Genomic DNA, 14,506 nt, shown 5'->3' with positions numbered 1-14,506 from the left:
AGGTTTTTGGTTTTTTTTATAAAAAGCAGCTTATTCCTTTATATATCCTGTACTCATATGTAGCAAGCTTGTTTTCTACTGCTTCAGAGGGGAGGACCCAAACCAATGGATTCAAATGACAAGAATGGAGATTGTGCCTAAACATTAGAAATAGCTTTCTGACAATCGCAGCTGTTCAACAGTGGAATGGACTACCTTGGAAAGTGGTTGACTCTCCTTCCTTGGAGGTGTTAAAGCAGTGGTTGGTTGGCCATCTGTCAAGGATTCTTTAGCTGTAATTCCTGCCTTGCAAGGGATTGGACTTGATGACTCTGGGGGTCTCTTCCAATTTTACAATTCCATGATCACAGAAATGAATTTATTGCGCACATGAGCAGTACAGTGGTACCTCGGGTTACATACGCTTCAGATTACATACGCTTCAGATTACAGATGCTTCAGGTTGCAGACTCCGCTAACCAAGAAATAGTACCTCGGGTTAAGAACTTTGCTTCAGGATGAGCACAGAAATCATGTGGCAGTGGTGGCAGCGGGAGGCCCCATTAGCTAAAGTGGTACCTCAGGTTAAGAACAGTTTCAGGTTAAGAACGGACCTCTGGAATGAATTAAGTATGTAACCAGAGGTACCACTGTACATGGATTGAGTCCACAGCACTTTTTAAAGCATGATGCTTATGGGAATTGGGTGAGACTGGGCATTCTGCTAGCTAGCATGTGGTGGCAGCATCATGTTGGGGAAACAATCCGAAGAGCTTTCCTTTCCTTTTTAACTTGCACCACCCTGTATGGATTTGTGCTATCAGCTATTGTGGTTGCAAGGCATGCTACGCAGAAGCTCAGTGAGTGGCTAGATAGAGTTACTGTGAGTCTTAGATGTTCTGTTCAGCATAGGTGGTCCATGGCAGAAACGACTGCAGCCAAGCAAGTAAACAACAGTCTTGCCACAGCCATTAATGGCAATTTCGGTATTAAATTGAAAAGTGGAAACCACAAAATACAGCTTCCACCACAGAAACAGAAGGAACTAAGCAATACCAACTGGTGCAACTTTTTGTTGTTTAGTTGTTTAGTCGTGTCTGGCTCTTTGTGACCCCATGGACCAGAGCACGCCAGGCACTCCTGTCTTCTACTGCCTCCCGCAGTTTGGTCAAACTCATGCTGGTAGCTTCGAGAACACTATCCAACCATCTTGTCCTCTGTCACCCCCTTCTCCTTGTGCCCTCCTTCTTTCCCAACATCAGGGTCTTTTCCAGGGAGTCTTCTCTTCTCATGAGGTGGCCAAAGTATTGGAGCCTCAGCTTCACGATCTGTCCTTTCAGTGAGCACTCAGGGCTGGTTTCCTTAAGAATGGAGAGGTTTGATCTTCTTGCAGTCCATGGGACTCTCAAGAGTCTCCTCCAGCACCATAATTCAAAAGCATCGATTCTTTGGCGATCAGCCTTCTTTATGGTCCAGCTCTCACTTCCATACATCACTACTGGGAAAACCATAGCTAAGTCTGAATAAATAAGCAAACAAAACTCCTGGATGCTCACATCTTACACATGTACTGAGGGAACTGCAATGGGTGCAAATCAGCTCCTGGACCGTGTTCAAGGTCTTGTTCTGAACATATAAATTCATGAACAACTTGGGATCAGGTTACCTGAAAGACTGCCTGCCCCTATACAGACCCGCTAGATTTCCAAAAATGTTAATTGGTTTATAAATGCTTTTAAATAAATAAAATACAATAAGATGATATTTGGAAAGGCATATAAGGTGAGTGCTCTGTTTGGTGCCCTTTATTATTGAACTATTTTTTATTTTCAGGGGGCAAAACTATACTGAGGGGGAAATCAAGTTTGCAAAAAACAAGAGAGAAGAACGAAAGGGGTGAGTGCATCCATTGCTGTGGATTCCAAGAACCAATTCAGAGCTCCAAATCTGTGCAGAGATGCACAGGACCTGAACTCTCCACTCTAAGCCTGCTATGGAAGTTGAGACTGTGCACAACTTTGATTTTGTCCTCTTCCTAGAATTGCATGCTGCAGTTGAGCTGTGGCAGGAAAACAAACAGAACCAAGTGGCTGTGCCAAACTCTGCACATGTCTCTGCTGCTACAACAATGGGTGACATCACCGATTTCCTTCCTTTTTCTTGTGAACTTTTGTGAACTTGACATTTTCTTCTATTTAATCCCGCTGCCTGCACACTGAAACATTTGAGAGTTTTGTGATATGCTTTGTACCCTAACCACAAGCCACTTCATGTGTCAATATCACTGATATTGAAAATGAATTGGCTTTGCTATCATGAGCTGCTTGCTCAGAGGAGATTCTCTCAATTCCAGTTGTTCCATCTTGTATCATTGTCACAGGAGCTGAGTGCCTCGGGTGCAAAAGCGCCAAACTTTCCTCCCACACAATGATGGGGAAACAGCATTTGCCCAACACAAATAAATGACTTTTTCTCTAGGAAGCCAAATTTGCATTCGTAGCATACTGTAATTTGGGAAATAATAAAAGAATTATATTCTGTGTCTTTGGAGCAATAAAGTGCCATGAAGATTAAGGGCAGGGATGAAAGATCTTTGCTGCTGCTCTCCTGATTTGTATGCAGAACATCTCTGTGCCTTCTCTACTGTTGTTGTTGTTGTTTATTAAAAGGGACGAGGAATCCTGAAGCATGAAAGTGGAGAATAGTTTGTCAATGCCTTCTCTAAAAATAATGCATTTTCTTGTTATGCCCAGCATGCTCCCACACACCCCAAAAATAAACAATGATATATCATCCTGTTTGGCAATGTGCTTTGCCAAAAGGCCACTTTGAATGGAGCATGGGGAGGCTGTTGGAGTTTGACCAAAGACAGGTTCTTGGAGAGAACAATTGCGAGCTGAGGATGCTCTCCTAGGAAGAAACCCCTACTGTTGAGTAGTCGCTCATGGAAGCACCTGAATCGGGGCTACATCCTTCCAGAATGCAGATGAGGGTTCACCTGGCTGGATGTTACTCTATTAAAACACAACAGCAACAACAATTCCAGATAGATAACTATCAGGAAACATTTATTTATTTTATTTCTTCATTCATTTGTACACCAACCTTCATCTGAAGATCACAGGGTGGTTCACACATACCCTTCTCTCTGATGACAATAATAATAATAATAATAATAATAATAATAATAATAATATATTAATTTATTATTTATACCCTACTCATTTGGCTGGGTTTCTCCAGCCACTCTAGGCAGCTCCCAGCAAAATATTAAACAGAATAAAACTTCAAACATTAAAAACTTCCCTAAACAGGGCTGCCTTCAGATGTCTTCTAAAAGTCAGATAGTTGTTTATTTCCTTGACATCTGGTGGCTACGTTTTCTGTTTGGATGGAATTGGTTTTGCACACCAGTCTGAAATGTTCCATAATGTCAGTGGTGTAGCTAGCTGTTCGGGAGCACCGGGGGCGGGGTGAGATGCCCATGGGGTAAGTCCGCCCCCCACGGTATGGTGCCCAGTGTGCCCTTTTCCCCCCACCCCAGCTACATCTCTCTATCATGTGAGTCCTCAACCCCAGTTTGCAGTGACATGACCAAGGTTTACCAACGAGGCCATAAACTATATGAGACAGAGGTTTGTGTGTTAGGTAGGATCAGGCCCACAATCTGAGGCGGAATGGAGAATCATAGAATTGTAGAGTCGAAGGGAACCTGGGGGTCATTTCCTCCTTGCACTCTCCTAATGCAAAAACTCCTTGCAGTGTTGTCGTTTTTCTAGAAAAATAGATACCTGTACTCACCATGAAGCTGTTACAATAAAGTGCCACACTTCTTAACACACACACACACACACACACACACACACACACACGTGCCGGTCCCTTGAGTGCCCCCTGGAAAAAAACCACTGGCTCCTTGAGATTTAAAGGAATACACACCATACATTTAAAGCAGATTTAAAGCGCACACCCTCAAAAATCCTGGGAACCGTAGTTTACCCTGCACAAGGCTACAATTCCCAGTACACTTAACAAACTGCAGCTTCCAGGATTCTTTGTGAGGTGTTTTTTTTTTGGGGGGGGTGCACTTTAAAACTGCTTTAAATATATAGTGTGTACACAGATCTGTAACACTGTTTCTAGTGTGACCATAATAATTAGGTCCAAGGCTGTGTAGATATTATGGTTTACTCTGGCCCCAGTGTGCTTCCAAGCTGGCATCTGAAGCAGGGTGCACATGGCGGTACCACACTCCACGTGTATCCTGTTGTCTCTTGAGAAATACTGTTGTTGTTTTCTCTTCATTTTCCCTTCGAAAACTGGTGCGTTTTCCCTTCAAGCCAGCTTCCATCCAATTTGAAAATGTGAACCACATTTACTTCACAGTTGAGGGAGACAGCTGTTACGCAAGCACAGACGACAGCTTTATGAATAGGCATTTAGGGGGCCTGGAGGTGTGGGGATACCAAACAGGTAATGTGCATTGAGTGAAGACATTCTTGTTGTCCCCCCCCCCCCAGGTGTGTACAGCAATGTGCAAATGTGACTTGAAACGTAGCCGGGGGAAACGGCCTTGCTGTGATTTAAGCCACTGATGTGAACATAGCCAAAGTAATGACTGATCAAACTGAGCAACATCAATTTCCCCACCGTGTCATTTTCTTCTTGGCTGGAAAATGTGTCTAAGGAAGATGTTCTAAAATATATCTGTTTATTTGTAGTTAGCTGAGGGCAGAGGGAAATGCCATTTATAATTTAGCTCGAGCTACGTTTCTATTTTAACTCCAGGGACTTAATCCTTGGTAGGGCTTGGCCCCAGCAGATGTTTTCAACGCCAGGGATTAACCGTGTGCCAAGCGCTATGGGCGCCTTGCAATACTTGCTTGGCTTTGTCCCACACCTTCTAGTAGTCAGAGAGAAACAGGAGTTAGGAGGCTAGGAAAGGAGGACACACGGCCAGAAAACATCCAGAAGGTCCTTGCTTACAGGAAGTATCTGAGACTGCAGTCTAAGCAGCCAATAATGAAATGAGCTCCCTCACCTGGAGAGACTAGCTGTAGGATAGAGAGAAATGCAGGGCACCCAGTGGCCTAATGTTAGGCCCCACCAGCTAACATTCAGGACTGAGGCACCTAGCCAGAGAAGCGCCTAAGAGAAAGCACCAGTGTGGCATAATGGTTAGAAGTGTCTGAGTTGGATGTGGAAGACCAGGGTTCAAATCCCGCCTCAGCCCTGAAGCACACTGGGTTACCTTAGGCCAGTCACTGCTACCTCTCAGCCTAACCTTCCTCACATGGTCATTGTGGGGATTCAGTGAGGAGGAGCAGGAGGCGCATGTAAGGTCCACAAATGACAACATTTTGGAGGTCCCATGTCACAAGGTGGTTAGATTGGTTTCAACTAGGGCCGGGGCCTTTTCAGTACTGGCCCCGACTTGGTGGAACGCTCTGTCACAAGAGACTAGGGCCCTGCGGGACTTGACATCTTTCCGCAGGGCCTGCAAGACAGAGCTATTCCACCTGGCCTTTGGTTTGGACTCAGTCTGACCCTTCTGTTTCCCTCCCCTTATGGTTTTGATCTATGAGCTACTTTTAAAATGAGGCTGCATTTTAACCTGTATTTTAAATTGGGTTTCCCCCCCTCCTATTATGTTTTTACTGTAATTTTACTGGTGTTAGCTGCCCTGAGCCTGGCTCTGGCCGGGGAGGGCGGGGTATAAATAAATATTATTATTATTATTATTATTTATTATGTACGCCACCTTGAGTTCCTTGGACAAAATTTCAAGAAATAAACAAGCAGCATTCTCCAACACCCTTGGCATTCATGCATGCTGATGCCACCAGTCTGGTAGTGCCAATACCACCCATCTTTCAGCGCCAGCCACAGACTTTTTCTCTTCCACAAGGCATTTTGGGATGTTTTTCAGCGTTTTCAAAGTTTTTCTAGATGTTTTTAATTATAATTGTTTTTATAATATTTTTACTGTCTAGCTGTTTTGTTTTTGAAATGGTGGTGAGTTTGCCACCCTGGGTTCCTTTTGTAGGAAAGAGATGGGATATAAATTCAATAAATAATAAATAATAACAACAACATATGCTGCCTATAAAGTTGGCACCTTGGCCATTGAGCGTTACATGATATTTTGACTGTTCTTATTTCTGTTCCCCTTGCATTTTAAATGGTTGATACCCAACCTGGGAATATTCATGATGAAGGATGGGATATAAATCATAGAATAAAGAATTAAGTGCTGTGAGTCCAGCTAAACTGTACCAGTTCAAAGTCTGCTGACATTTTCTCTCCCCCCCCCCCCACAGTTCTGGAAAGGCCAGACATGATTAGAAAATGTTATAGTATGCAGAATACGTTATCTGTGTGGAAACACTTGTTTCCCCACAAGCGTGGAATAACTTGCTTTGCCCCAAAACCTTTCAAGGGGGAGAAAGAAAATGCATTTTCTCAGCAAATTCCCAACTGCAAAGATAGGAGCTGAGTAGGTGTAATCTACCCGAACTATTGTGACTAGGCTGAATAGCAGCAGGAGATCTAGTTTTCCCTCCTGGTGTTTTCCTTGCCACAGTCTCTGCCATAATATTTACAGAATAAATCTGTGACTTGAAAACTTGTCACCTGCAAGGTCCCCCCACCTTTTCCTATTTATTTTTCTTAATCCATAAGGATAATGTGAGCATAGGCCAGGAGGAAAAGACCCTGCAAATGGAATATTTTAGGGAAATAGCTACTGAGTAGACCAAGTTGGGTGCAATGCTGTTCATGAAAAGAAAAATAATCAACGCTGCCTGCCAAACAAATGGCAACTCATTCTGCCCTGAATAAGCAGTGACCCGGATCCAGAAAACTGCACAGCTAGTTTCATGGGACTGTGGTGGTTTTGGGCACTTCAAACCACACCTCACTCTGGGTGACAATGGACCACTCACTCATAGCCTAGCCAGCTGCCAAGGGCTGTTGTGGATCATATAATTGTAGAGTTGGAAGGGAGCATGAGAAACCTCTAGTCCAATTCCCTGCAAAGCAGGAATCTTTTTGCCCAGCATGGGGCTCAAACCCATGCCCTTGAGATTAAGAGTCTCATGCTCTAACAACCATGTTATCCAGGTGTTCTGAGACAAGAGGAGGAACAATGTTTGCCACCCCGCGCTCCTTGAACTAAGGGTGGAATTAAAGAAGAAGCTGCATTTAAAGAGTGGGGCAAAATATGCCATAAAGACAATGTACTGAGCATACATTGGCTGTTTCCTGCTTTCTTTGGAAGGAGATGCTTCATAAGACTGACAGCTCTCATTGTCAATAGGGAAGATGAGGCTCTCAAGGCTGACAAGTGTGAGGAAAGAAGACATGAGGGAAGTGGAACTGCCTGGCAACTGGTCTCCCTCTGCCCTCTCAGATTCTGAATCTACATTGCTTTATGGCAAGGAATGCAAAGGGCAGGATTGTGTCCGCTTTAGCAAAGCAATTATTTGCCAAACGTCTCCCTGCCATGCAGCTGTTTAAGGCTCTGGAGGCTCCTCAGACATGGCTTGGCAACCTAGTTCCTGAAAATACAGCGTGCTGAATTGCAGAGCTCAGAATAATCACCTTATGTGTATGATAAACGAGGAAAGAGGCCAGAGAATATGGTAATTGCAAGGCAATAGGCACTGTATATTTGATACAAGAGAACTTCAATAGCTCAACTTTTTTTTAATTTTAGTGTAACAGAGAATCTTTGCTTCTCTCAACAACTTCTTCCCTCTCATTGACAGTTGATTTACCAACTTTCTTGGCCTTTTCTGCATCTGTTAAATCAAAGATGAGCGACCTTACAGAAGCACCAATGAATTTTTACATATATTTTTTTGTTACAGAGAGTGCTAGTATATTCAATAGGGTTCTTATATCAGCCACTTTTTACCGATAATTGATGTATTGTGCGGGACACATTTATGCAGGGGAGATGGCAGTTAGCTGCTCTCACTTTGCATAAAAAAAGATGTCGCCATATTTTAGAGGAGGCTGGCAATGAAGACAAGCAACAAATTTGCTCGCCAATTGAAGAGGCTGAAAATATCAGCAGCTTCTTCCATTTCACTGCTGTGCTGGTTATATGTGTCCTTATGAACCCAACACTGGTAGAGCCTCCTGGAAAGTGAGCCAGGACTTCATTTTCATAGGAAGTCTAGGATTAAGGAATGAATAATGTAACATCCTCCTGCATTACTACGCAAGGTTAGCTGGCAAGATCAATCTTCATGGCCAAACCATACCACGATCATTTTTTCCTGCCTTAAGTAGCCAATTACAATTCATGACCACAATCTGAAGACTGGTGAAATCAAGGGCCTTAAAAGGTGCCTTCCTTTGCTTTGGAACCTAGCCCCAGTCTTTTCCAAATGCTGATTAAGTGGCTTGGGAATAATGCTTGGTCTCTAGAGCGACCGTTGGGCGTCTGGGTGGGGTTCAAGTGAGGGAGAAGGGCAGGAGGCCACATACAAGTCTAGTGTCCTTGTTCCCACTGGCTATACTTCCATTCTTCATGAGTTCAAGCAGGTTCAGCTGAATGAGGTCATGCCTGGAATTTTCTGAACATCTTGATGTCAGACTTATCCACATATTTTTCACAGTTCCACTGAAATAAGAAAGAATGATCTAATATTATATATATGTTCACACGCTATTATATGTACAATATTATTCATATATCATATACATGTATGCTCGGTTTTCAAAAGCAACCAGCAAATAAACAGATACACACAACAAGGGATATAACTCTGTACAACTATTTATGTATTAATATATTTATAAAACTATGTGGCAGAAATATAGTACTGCACAGGGTTTGACTCTTTTATATGTATAATTTATGTTGCTTTGGTTTGGGTTTTTTTTGCATATCATTTTGCATATAATTAGTGCCCAGTTTGTTTCCAAGCCTAATTTAAAGTGCTGGTTATTACCTCCACATCCCTTAGTACTTGGGACTAGAATATTAAGTGTCTGCCTGTCTTCATATGATTTACAGGAGGGCTTCTTCTATATCACACCAATGCTTGAAGTGTTGTTGGCCGCACCATACATTTAAATCACATTAAAAACACCTGACACCCCACCGCCCCCAAATACAGTCGTACCTCAGAAGTCGAACAGAATCCATTCCGGAAGTCTGTTTGACTTCTGAAATGTTCAACTTCCAAAGCGCAGCTTCTGATTGGCTTCAGGAAGCTGCTGCAGCCAATCGGAAGCCGCGGAAGCCCCGTCGGACATTTGGCTTCCAAATGAACATTCGAAAACCGGAACACTCACTTCTGGTTTTCAATCGTTTGGGAGCCAGAATGTTCGACTCCCAAGGCGTTCAGGAGCCGAGGTACGACTGTACAATACTGGGAACTGCAGTTTACCCCTCAACAGAGCTACAGTTCACAGCACCGTTAACAAACTACTGTTCTTATGATTCTTTGGGGAAAACCATGTACTTTAAATGTGTGGGTTGAGTGTGACTAGGCCAAGCCTTCTGGGTTGCACACTGTGGATGGAACTACTTTCCCCAAGGGAGGCTCCTCTGAGCCCTTCCTTATTCATCTTTTGCTGGCTATCGAAGACATTCCTCCCCTCAGCTCCCAGTGAACAGTATTGTTTTTCTGCTGATGCTTGTTCTTTTTGCTGATTTAGTTAATGTTTTCTTTGCTGCTCAATCTTGTATATATGTGTATTTGTGTGATTTCCTTTCACTGGATTTTTGTTCGTTTGTTGTGCACCACTTAGGAGGTATTTATTTTACTTATTTAACAAGATTTATGGACCACTTAATCAAATTACATAAATCAAGTAAGCAGCTTACATAAAATAGTATAAATAGTCATAAGAAACCAACAGGCTTAAAAAAACCTCAAATATACATAATAAAATTACATGTCTGGGTAGGCTTGCCAAAACAAAAGCATTTTACAGTGGTACCTCGGGTTAAGTACTTAATTCGTTCCAGAGGTCCGTTCTTAACCTGAAACTGTTCTTAACCTGAGGCACCACTTTAGCTAATGGGGCCTCCTGCTGCCGCCGCGGCTCCGGAGCACGATTTCTGTTCTCATCCTGAAGCAAAGTTCTTAACCCAAGGTACTATTTATGGGTTAGTGGAGTCTGTAACCTGAAGCGTATGTAACCTGAAGCGTATGTAACCTGAGGTACCACTGTAGTAGATACTGAAAACAGTAAAATGAAGGCACCTTTGCAATGTTAATAGGGTAATGAAACAACTTATAAATATAATACTGGATGACTCATACCTGACATTGCTCAGGGAGGCTAAGAAAACAATCAGTGCAGTTTAGAAAGGCTCAGTCTGCCTGCCATCTTGGTCCAAAATGGCATCCAATTGTATCCCAATATAGATGAAAACTTGCCCCTTGCTCTGACAAACCACCATGCAAAATTGGTTATGATATTTTAAGAGGTGTCCAGATACATGGTGAACAACTTTCCAAAATATATAGAATTTGAAATGTAGCCCACTGACATGAAGGAAAAGGCATTTGTAAGTATCACTGTTTCCAAGAAAGCCTCAGTAATTTGAGCTGAGCAGGAGGTTTGTTACAGTTTTGTCTCAGTAATTTGGAGATGTGTAAACTGTACTTCACCCATGTGGATACAACTTATGTTCTTTGCTTTGTTGTACTCGCTGCTTCCAAAGGAAGCCATTTATTATTATTTTAAAAATGATGCTTTGTGCTATATTTGACAAGTGTGAAATATTCATAAAATGTAGCCCAAAAGCTTGAAACCTTGTGTATTGTTCATCACTGTCCACTTTTTTTTTGTTTGAAAACCACCAGGGTGCAATTGACTGCTGCTATAAGAAAATAATTCCTCAGTTTGTGTTGTTATCTGACCTATTCTTGTGCTTGTAGACCTCAGCAGCACACATTCATCTTTCTTTTTTGCAGACTCATTTAGCTTTCTTTTATCGTGTGGCAGCAATTCTCATTCTTCTGGCACTGACCTTTCAAACTCTCTTGATACCTCTTGAATCCAGAGTCTGCCATTCTTATTTTTACTTTCTGGGTTCACATCTGGTACTAATGAGCCTCCTCTTACCAAGAAACTAGGCTGCTGATTTCCTAAAGAGATAAAAGACATCCATTTTCCAGCCAATAATATCTGCTTGTGGAAACGGTTGGCTCAATGTTAGCACAGTGAGGGGGAAAAGAGGCCAAGACATTTAGTGATGTACAGGTGTTGACTGATGTACAGGTAAATCTAGGACTGCTCTTAACAGCTCGGGGGGAAATGATTTCCTCTAATTGGGTATTTTCTACCCTAAATTTATATTTCAGCAGGCTTCTTGAGCTGTAGCTCCCAGGTATAGTATATTGTTCTAGGCTTGGGAGGTCAGCCTAGATCAGGGGTCAGCAAACTTTTTCAGTGGGGGGGGCTGTCCCTCAAACCTTGTGGGGGGGGGGCTGGACTATATTTTGAAGAAAAAATCCCCCCCCACGACTCTCCCTTCCCTTCTCCACAGCACTGGATGAGCCCCGGTGACTGCTTACCTGTGCCTTGCGAGTGGCAGGGGCTGGTGGCAGCGGCAGAAGGACGATGAGCAGTGCAAAAGGACTGGCTCTGGAGAGGGGCTGCTTAAAATGGCGCTCAACCAACTGTGGCTCAACAAAGCCCAGTCCCCTTCCCCCTCTAGGCAGGGCGGGGAGAAGCCAGGAGGAGGGAGGAGGCGCTGGCACGGTGTGTGAGGGAGGGGACGGGAAATGGTGCAGACTGAACGATCAGAATCAGATCCATGCCAATCCACGCAGCGATTCCCGGACTGTCTGCGGGCCGGATCCAGAAGGCAATTGGGCCGGATCCAGCCCCTGGGCCTTAGTTTGCCAACCCATGCCCCCCCCCCCCGGATATCCATGGGTCTCTTTTAGGCCTGTGATCCTGCATCTGCGAGGTTAAAACCTGCTGAACCAGCCAAACCTGTTCCTTTGTTAAGGTAATGGCCTTAACCACTCAGCTAAGTATCTATCATCAGCATCTGTTGCCATAGAGATAGATGGGTGGATCCTTTCCCTTCTTACCTGGCTAGTCCTAGGATGGAAGAACAATAAGTCAAGGCAGGTAGTGTATGGGTTTGGGCTGGTGCTGGAAGCTGGTGAGAGAGAGGCTTGTCTTGCTTTGTACTGGACTCAAAGCTATGGCTTGAAGATCTGCCTGGGAACCTAGTGGGGAAACAAGGTTTGTTGGAGTGTTATTACCAACATATTAGTAACTAGCAGGTCAAGTGTGTGTCTTTGTATAAGTGTGCATAACTGAACTGTTGTTATAGCAAGGTCAAACTTTGTGTGTTTATCTGTACATAAGCTAGGTATTGCACGAATCTGCTCATCTGTGTCCTTATAACTATGTATACAGAGAAGAAATCTGATTCTTTTTTGAGCAAGTTGTGAATTGCTTTATAATAGACCCCAAAATGCACAAATGCATTTTGGGCAGCATCCATAGGCATATCAAACAAACAAACAAATAAATATTTCCTAAATAAATCTAGCATACAGTCGTACCTCGGAAGTCGAACGGAATCCATTCTGGAAGTCCATTTGACTTCCAAAATGTTCAGAAACCAAGGCACGGCTTCCAATTGGCTGCAGGAAGGTCCTGCAGCCAATCGGAACCCGCGGAACCTGTGTCAGACGTTTGGGTTCCAAAGAACATGCGCAAACCGGAACACTCACTTCTGGGTTTGCAGCGTTCAGGAGCCAAAACGTTTGACTTGCAAGGCGTTCAACTTCTGAGGTACGACTGTATTTTCTAAAAAAAACAATCTGTTAGTCTAGCTCCACTCTGCACCCATGGTCATTTGCTATTCATTTCCTTTCCTTTCTGAACCCTCCAGTGTCTTTCTATGTCTTTGCTAATATTTTTTTTTGGGGGGTGGAGTGGCATTGATTGTGCATTTGAGTGCTCTGTCATGGGTACATGGATTGTCTGTGGAACTAGACTCACTCTCAGACTTAGTGTTCCCCATCTATAAAAAGGAAAAAATATTTTTTATAGGATACCTTTTAATGCTTAATTCCTTAATAATAAAAAAATTCCTGGTGACTGAGAGTGGCCGCTGGGGCCATATAACACCAGTCCTAAAGGATCTTCACTGACTCCCAGTACATTTCCAAGCACAGTTCAAAGTGTTGGTAGTGACCTTTAAAGTAAGGTTACCAGACGTCCTCGATTCCTGGGGACAGTCCCTGGATTTACAAACCAGTCCCCATACAAAATCCATTGAAGTTGAAATGTGTCCCTGGATTTATTGAAAAAAATCTGGTAACCTTAACCCTAAACAGCCTTGGCAGGTATACCTGAAGGAGCGTCTTCACCCACCTCACTCAGTCCAGATACTGAAGTCTTCCTCAGAGGGTCTTCTGCTAGTTCCCTCACTGTGAGAAGCAAAGTTACAGGGAACCAGGCAGAGGGCCTTCTTGGTAGTGGTGCAGAACGCCCTTCCCAGTGGCGGAGGAAGGGGGGCGGGGGCAGTCCACCTTGGGTGCCAGCTGGGGGGGGTGTGACATCGCAGTGGGCGGGCACCTCCCCCTTGGGATGCTCGCATGTGTGACGTGCCATGCCGCCCCGGGTACCGAAGCCCCTTCCTCTGCGACTGGCCCTTCCTTCAGATGTCAAGGATATAAACAACTATCTGACTTTTAGAAGACATCTGAAGGCAGCCCTGTTTAGTGAAGTTTTTAAGGATGGATGTTTTTATTACGTTTTTAAATGCATGGGGTAATTAATTAATTAATTAATTAATGCAGTGTGTGTATATGACTTGCACATGAAGTCTGCTGTTGGGCTCACTTGCTTGAGTTATCCGCACTGCATGCACTTTTAGCTCTGACTTTGTGTCTGGGATGTGGAGGTAGGGTGTGTACACTCAGCAGCTTGTTGTGCACTTGGTGCTGCTTATGCTTGGAAATTCCTTGCTCGTGACATCACCATCCCAATGCCTGTTTTTTCTTTGTTTGAGGTGGATTTCCCCTAACTGTGGAAAATCCAGTACATAAAAATAGCCAATGCATTTGCTGTCATTGCTGGCGTGGAAACTTCTGAGTGCATTTTCTTTCAGGGCGCCGTGTTGTCACATGTGTGCTGACCTTGCAACGAGTGGCCTCTGTCACCCCAGCGCTACCTCCGTTTGTTACTCACATTAGCAGATTTGTGCAAGACCTGTAATAATAACGATAATAAAAATGCTTGGGGTTGTCTAGTCCTCTGAGGTTAGGGTATGTGTATGTCAATCTTTTTTGTAAATTAAGATCATTCCTCTCCCTCAACCTTCCCCAGCTTGATGTTAAGTTTTAGCTTAAAGCAGTGCATTTTTTAAAAGGGGAAAAAAGGTGTCAGTACTCACCATGAAGTTGTTATAGTAAGTGCCACACTTTTAACATTTGGAAAAAAATATATATGCCAGTACTGCGTACTCTTGAGTATCCAGAGGAAAAAACCCACTGGCTTAAGGCATTTAGGGATCTGATGATAAAGG

At 43.5% G+C, this 14,506-nt stretch overlaps 1 protein-coding gene and 1 long non-coding RNA gene across 3 annotated transcripts in view; one reads left to right on the top strand and one right to left on the bottom strand.

The window, feature by feature from the left end:
- Positions 1–14,506, top strand: part of IL15 (interleukin 15) — a 74,828-nt gene that overhangs the window by 8,476 nt on the left and 51,846 nt on the right. The gene's annotated exons all lie outside the window — the stretch shown is intronic.
- LOC308485898 overlaps positions 7,619–14,506 on the bottom strand; it is a 38,619-nt gene continuing 31,731 nt past the window's right edge. For both annotated transcript variants that reach the window (XR_013990833.1, XR_013990834.1), the window contains 3 exons: positions 12,051–12,191; positions 10,979–11,096; positions 7,619–8,611 (listed from right to left, as the gene is read on the bottom strand). This is a non-coding gene — a long non-coding RNA (uncharacterized lncRNA). The remainder of the gene's footprint in view (positions 8,612–10,978; positions 11,097–12,050; positions 12,192–14,506) is intronic.

Source organism: Podarcis pityusensis (assembly GCF_964106645.2).
Source record: "Podarcis pityusensis genome assembly, chromosome: 9".
Lineage (NCBI taxonomy): Eukaryota > Metazoa > Chordata > Lepidosauria > Squamata > Lacertidae > Podarcis > Podarcis pityusensis.
The sequence above is the reverse complement of the archived record's forward strand: the minus strand, read 5'-3'. Positions and strand labels throughout refer to the sequence as shown.